At 44.4% G+C, this 7193-nt stretch overlaps 1 pseudogene; it reads left to right on the top strand.

The window, feature by feature from the left end:
• Nucleotides 1-718: 718 nt before the first annotated feature.
• Nucleotides 719-2295, top strand: LOC132658737 (endogenous retrovirus group PABLB member 1 Env polyprotein-like; annotated as a pseudogene).
• The last annotated feature ends 4898 nt before the right edge of the window (nucleotides 2296-7193 follow it).

Here is a 7193-nt window from a genome sequence, read left to right as displayed (position 1 = left end):
GATTGAGGCTTTTCCCTGTTGTAGTGAACAGGCTAAGGAAGTTGTAAAGATTTTAATCCATGAAATTATCCCCAGGTTTGGGCTGTCACGGAGCCTTCAGAGTGACAATGGCTCCACCTTTTAAGCTGCTGTAACTCAGGGGGTATTTAAAGCTCTAGGAAGAGAATATCACTTACACTGTTCCTGGAGACCCTAATCCTCAGGAAAGGTTGAAAAAGCTAATGACATTATCAAAAGACATCTGTGCAAATTAACTCAAGGGACGCAGGACAATTGGATTAAAGTCCTACCCATAGCTTTAATGAGGACTCGAACTATCCCCCTTTGAATGTATTTGTGGAAGGCCTTTCTTATGCAGAGACATTGTTATAGACCCTGAAGCCTTGGAAGTAACTAGTTATGTAACTCAGCTCTCAGCTTTTCAACAGGCATTAACAGAACTCCAGGAGACGACTCCTGACCCAGCCTCTGAGTCAAGCAAGCCTCTATTTGAGCCAGCAACTGAGGTACTCATAAAAACATTGGGATCTGGGGGCCCATCCCTTGAGCCCCTCTGGTGAGGCTCTTACCAGGTTATTCTTTCTTCTCCCACAGCTGTCAAAGTGCCAGGAATTGATTCGTGGGTACATCACACTCGAGTTAAGAGGTGGCACCCTGACCAGAACTAAGTGACTTCATTTTATGTCTTTACTTTCTATGCTCTGACTGTACTTTTCAGATGGGCCTAATAATCTGTGTGAGCCTACTTCTGCAGGCTCCAAAACTCCTGAGTCTACCCTTTGATCCTCAAAACAATGCCTTCCTGTCCTGGGCTCACTCCTATGCTGCATTCCACAATCGGTCTAACTGCTGGGTCTGCGGAGCACTCCCCTCCTCACCAGTGGAAGGAAGGCTTCCTGTGGTGGACATCTACACTTCAAGGAAGACTTTCTTCAAATCTGCGAATTCCTTTGACAACAATCATATGTGATGCCTCTTCTTCATCTGATGACATCTAACAACCCTAAAATGGACCGGTGCAACACTTTGTACTCTAACTATGGACATAACGTGACTTTTAATTTTGATTATACATTGTCGCAGTTTAATGACTATTTCACTATACATAAGGCAAATAGGTCTAGATCTAATGGTTTTCTACATGACGTTTATCAAATATGGGATGAAGTTATATGGCTAACTCCTGAAAAAGGACGTCTAATATCTACTGCCCCTATATGGTGGGAACAAACAAGGCCATCCCCAAAAGTTAGCCAACAACTTAATTACAATGATTGGAAACAATTGGGATTTTTGCCTCAGGAAATCTGCAATGTAATCATCCCCATGTTTTCCAACCCCAGTTCAGTTCCTCCCTTTGTCTGACCAGGCACTAATTGTGACTGAATATCTCAGTCATGCTGGCTTGCTCCAAACGGGACTTATTGGATATGTGGCTCTTACCTATGGGTATGGCTTCCCCCTGATTGAATAGGGAGATGCACCCTGGGTCTAGCCTTTACTCACGGCTTTATATTTTCAGAGCTTCCAGGAAAGCCTGCTAATTTACCCCACCTTAAAACTCGGTGGGCAAGGTCTGTATTTCACTGGTATGATTATTTGGCTGCAGTGTTTGTTCCCTCTTTGGGAACCACAGATGTTATGCTACGAGTGGATGCTTTGACTAATTTTACTCAACAGGCATGACAAGATTCTCAAAAACCTATTTCAGCTCTTAATGCTGAATAAGCACAAATCAGAAAGGTGGTTTTACAAAACAGATTGGCTTTAGATATTCTGACAGCTGCACAAGGAGGAACTTGTGCCATTTTTCATACTCAGTGCTGTACATATATACCTGATATGAGCACTAATGTTACTCATTTGACTAAACACATGAACAAGATGACTGGGGCTATGGATACTCCTGAAGTCTCAATTGCCTCACTTTGGGAGACGTTAACTAGTTCCCCATGGTAGAAAACTATCTTAATTACAATAATTCTGATTGCTTTGTTTTTGCTGTTTGCTCCCTACATCTGTAACTGTGTTACTGGATTTGTTTCTAGTCACATGAAAGCTTTTAAGTTACTAATAGTTGCTCAAACTCCTGCTACTGCTGCAGCTTCTTCCAACTACTACTTGGGGCCCCTGGATCAGAAATCCTCAGTAGGAGGGTTAGGAGAATATGTTGCCTCACCAATCTAGGGACAACGCCCCTTGTCAGTTCGGAAGCAGTTATGGAACGAGAACAATGCCCCCTTTCCCTAGGCAACATAATTCTCCTAAAAGAAAAGGGGGGGAGGGGATGAGAAGATAATAGGCAGGAAGGCCAGAGGTCTCCAAACGGAGGAAATAGGCTGCAAGTGTCAGACATTTTTCTCTCTCTTAAGCAGCAGGAGGAAACAAACTGGCGATATTTTTTCCCTCTCTATACAAATTTAAAAGGAGGTTTCTCTTAAAATACTGTGTTGCCATAATGACACCTGGTTTCACCTGAAGTTAACTATTCTCAAACCTTGAGTTAACCAATGCATTTTTCTTATGGAAACGTTTGTTTTAAGCTATGATAATGTACTATGCATTTACCCCAAACTCCATCTTCAAGTCGGTTCTGCCTAATGGCTCAGAACCTACTTGACAAACCAGTATGTTATACTCAGATATTATCCCCCTAATCTATGTAAATGAAACTATTTGTATGGTAATCTGCCCTTCTACAAGATTCAAGTCAATCATTTTATGGCCCGGGATGAATCATCTGGTGCCAAGATTATCCTAAAATGCATTTTATGGATGAGGGGCCTGGTGCCATTCTGAGTTTTAAGACATTCCTTTCTTTCATTAACAGACTACTAGTGACTATATGACATCCAGCTGAAGACTAGCAGGGGGGCACTCTTTCTGCCCCCTTCTGGTGCATATGTCAGAAGCTTTCTTTATCTCCTTTATACTTTAATAAAACTTTATTACACAAAAGCTCTGAGTGATCAAGCCTCGTCTCTGGCCCCGGATGGAATTCTTCTCCTTCAGAGGCCAAGAATCCCAGCGTCTTTTTGTTCAGCAACAACCTTTCATCTTGGGGGCTCATCCGGGATTCTTCAGGACAAGGTAAGGATGTCTGGAGCTCTAGTTCTTTGTTCTCCTAGCGAACACGTTTTCTGCTGTACTTTACTGACTCTGTGGTGTCCTTGTGTGAATGAATGAAATGCCCTGAGTGAAGAAAGTGAGGAGCCCTGCTCTGTGGTTCCACGGTGATCTCATACGGCTTATGGCAGAAATCTGTTGGGGGTTTATACCGACCTGCCAATGCCAAGAGGCACACAGTGTCTCCTTTGGGGAACCAACCAGAAATGGGCAAAGTGTGTGGACTGAACTCTCCTCTTTCAGGCAAACTTTTTGGTCGCTTTGACCATTTCATAACTCCTTGGGAATTAGAAGTACTAACCTAATCTATCAAATCATAGACTTTCAAGGGACTTGTGATCTATGCTGTTACTGTGTACTGGGACTTAGGTCCCAAACTTGGATTGGTAGTCAGGAAGCACCTAGCCTCACTAGGAATCAGAAGTTCGGAAGCTAGATGGAGCTCTAGTTCCAAGAACATCTCTGAGGTCAAAGATTACTCAGATTGGGACTGCAACGGGTTTTTTCCTTTGGTAACACTGGCTCTAGTGGACCAAAGGAGGCTCTTATACTGATGTGGGGACTCTTAGAAGGAACATCTCAGTATTATGTTCATATTGGTCTTATTGTGGTCAGGACTATACTCAGGGTCAGGCACAAGCACTCAGGTGATGAATGTTTCCCCCAGCGGTCTTAGCTTGGGATGCATTCCAGAAGGTTACTCTGATTGCACCCTGGGTAGCATCAGAGGCAAGCAAGGTTTTAATGGTTAAGAGCTGGACGTCAGTCAGGGATACCATCAGGTCTACCCCTGGTGCATCCCCACCCTGTCTTGGTGGTAGAACCGCGAGGGACAAGTACGATGCCTGCATCAGTAAGGGACTGACTAAATCCGACCAGGAAGGAAAAGATTTTGGTGTGAAGTCTGTCTACACGCCCATCTAGAGTCAGGAGGGACACCTCCGGTAGAAAGATGGCGCTGATCCTTTTTTTTCTCTCTTACAGATGGGAGGTAACAATTCCAACCTCACTCTTTTGAACTGTATCCTGAAAAACTGGGATAGATTTGATCCTCAGGGCTTAAAGAAGACACACCTGGTCTTTCTATGTGACACTGCATAGCCGTGGTACCCACTGGAGGATGGTGAATGGTGGCCAGTTGGAGGGTCTCTTAGTATAATGCTGTTTTACAATTAGACCAGTTCTGTAGAAAACAAGAAAGATGGGATCAGAGACATTTTGTCAGATGTATTCTTGAAGGGCTCAGGTAGGCGTGTTCTAAGCCTTTCAGTTCAGTTCAGTTCAGTTCAGTCTCTCAGTCGTGTCCAACTCTTTGTGACCCCACAAATAACAGCAAGCCAGGCCTCCCTGTCCATCACCAACTCCCGGAGTTCACTCTGACTCACGTCCATCTAGTCAGTGATGCCATCCAGCCATCTCATCCTCTGTCGTCCCCTTCTCCTCCTGCTCCCAATCCCTCCCAGCATCAGAGTCTTTTCCAATGAGTCAACTCTTCGCATGAAGTGGCCAAAGTACTGGAGTTTCAGCTTCAGCATCATTCCCTCCAAAGAAATCCTAGGTCTGATCTTCAGAATGGACTGGTTGGATCTCCTTGCAGTCCAAGGGACTCACAAGAGTCTTCTCCAACACCACAGTTCAAAAGCATCAAATCTTTGGCGCTCAGCCTTCTTCACATTCCAACTCTCACATCCATCCAGACAACTGGAAAAACCATAGACTTGACTAGATGGACCTTAGTTGGCAAAGGAACGTCTCTGCTTTTCAATATGCTATCTAGGTTGGTCATAACTTTTCTTCCAAGGAGCAAGCGTCTTTTAATTTCATGGCTGCAATTACCATCTGCAGTGATTTTGGAGCCCCCCAAAATAAAGTCTGACACTGTTTCCACTGTTTCCCATCTATTTCCCATGAAGAGATGGGACCAGATGCCATGATCTTCGTTTTCTGAACGTTGAGCTTTAAGCCAACTTTTTCACTCTTTCCTCTTTCACTTTCATCAAGAGGCTTTTTAGTTCCTCTTCACTTTCTGCCATAAGGGTGGTGTCATCTGCATATCTGAGGTTATTGATATTTCTCCTAGCAATCTTGATTCCAGCTTGTGCTTCTTTCAGCCCAGCGTTTCTCATGATGTACTCTGCATACAAGTTCAATAAGCAGCGTGAAAATATACAGCCTTGACATACTCCTTTTCCTATTTGGAACTAGTCTGTTGTTCCATGTCCAGTTCTAACTGTTGCTTCCTGACCTGCATATAGGTTTTTCAAGAGGCAGGTCAGGTGGTCTGGTATTCCCATCTCTTTCAGAATTTTCCACAGTGTATTATGATCCACACAGTCAAAGGCTTTGGCATAGTCAATAGAGCAGAAATACATGTTTTTCTGAAACTCTCTTGCTTTTTCGATGATCCAGCGGATGTTGGCAATTTGATCTCTGGTTACTCTGCCTTGTCTAAAACCAGCTTGAACATCTGGAAGTTCATGGTTCACGTATTGCTGAAGCCTGGCTTGGAGAATTTTGAGCATTACTTTACTAGTGTGTGAGATGAGTGCAATTGTGCGGTAGTTTTAGCATTCTTTGACATTGCCTTTCTTTGGGATTGGAATGAAAATGGACCTTTTCCAATCCTGTGGCCACTGCTGAGTTTTCCAAATTTGCTGGCATACTGAGTGCAGCACTCTCACAGCATCATCTTTCAGGATTTGAAATAGCTCAACTGAAATTCCAACACCTCCACTAGCTTTGTTTGTAGTGATGCTTTCTAAGGCCCACTTGACTTCACATTCCAAGATATCTGGCTCTAGGTGAGTGATCACACCATCGTGATTATCTTGGTTGTGAAGATCTTTTTGTACAGTTCTTCTGTGTATTCTTGCCACCTCTTCTTAATATCTTCTGCTTCTGTTAGGTCCATACCACTTCTGTCCTTTATCGAGCCCATCTTTGCATGAAATATTCTCTTGGTTTCTCTAATTTTCTTGAAGTGATATCTAGTCTTTCCCATTCTGTTGTTTTCCTCTATTTCTTTGCTTTGGTCTCTGAAAAAGGCTTTCTCATCTCTCCTTGCTATTCTTGGGAACTCTGCATTCAGATGCTTGTATCTTTCCTTTTCTCCTTTGCTTTTTGCTTCTCTTCTTTTCACAGCTATTTGTAAAATACAGCAGAGCGCAGGGTGCTGCCATGATGCGCATAGCACGACTGGCTGCAATGACGCACAGAGCATGGTCAAGAGGAGTTACCCCACGTCCGAGGTCAGGGGCAGAAATCAGGAGGACCCCACGCGGAGGGGCGGTGGCTGAGAGGAGCTACTCCCACCCGAGGCCAGGGGCAGCATCGGTGGGGAGGAGTGACCCCACATCCAAGGAGCAGTGGCTGCGCGGGCGCTGTAGGGCCTAGAGAAGCTATTCCACATTCAAGGTCAGGAGGGGCAGCGATGAGGAGATACCCCTCATCCAAGGTAAGGAGCAGCAGCTGCACTTTGCTGGGGCAGCCATGAAGAGATACCCCATGTCCAAGGTATGAGAAACCCAAGTAAGATGGTAGGTATTGCAAGAGGGCAGACACACTGAAACCATAATCACAGAAAACTAGTCAATCTAATCACACTAGGACTACAGCCTTGTCTAACTCAATGAAACTAAGCCATACCCTGTGAGGCCACCCAAGAGGGGTGGGCATGGTGGAGAGGTCTGACAGAATGTGGTCCACTGGAGAAGGGACTGGCAAACCACTTCAGTATTCTTGCCTTGAGAACCCCATGAACAGTATGAAAAGGCAAAATGATAGGATACTGAAAGAGGAACTCCCCAGGTCAGTAGGTGCCCAATACGCTACTGGAGATCAGTGGAGAAATAACTCCAGAAAGAATGAAGGGATGAAGCCAAAGCAAAAACAATACCCAGTTGTGGATGTGGCTGGTGATAGAAGCAAGGTCCGATGCTGTAAAGAGCAAATTTGCATAGGAACCGGGAATGTCAGGTCCATGAATCAAGGCAAACTGGAAGTGGTCAAAAAGGAGATGGCAAGAGTGAACGTTGACATTCTAGGAATCAGTGAACTAAAATGTACTG

The sequence above is a fragment of the Ovis aries genome, chromosome X (genome assembly GCF_016772045.2).
Source record: "Ovis aries strain OAR_USU_Benz2616 breed Rambouillet chromosome X, ARS-UI_Ramb_v3.0, whole genome shotgun sequence".
Taxonomy (NCBI): domain Eukaryota; kingdom Metazoa; phylum Chordata; class Mammalia; order Artiodactyla; family Bovidae; genus Ovis; species Ovis aries.
Note: the sequence above shows the minus strand (reverse complement) of the source record. Positions and strands in the feature narration are given on the sequence as shown.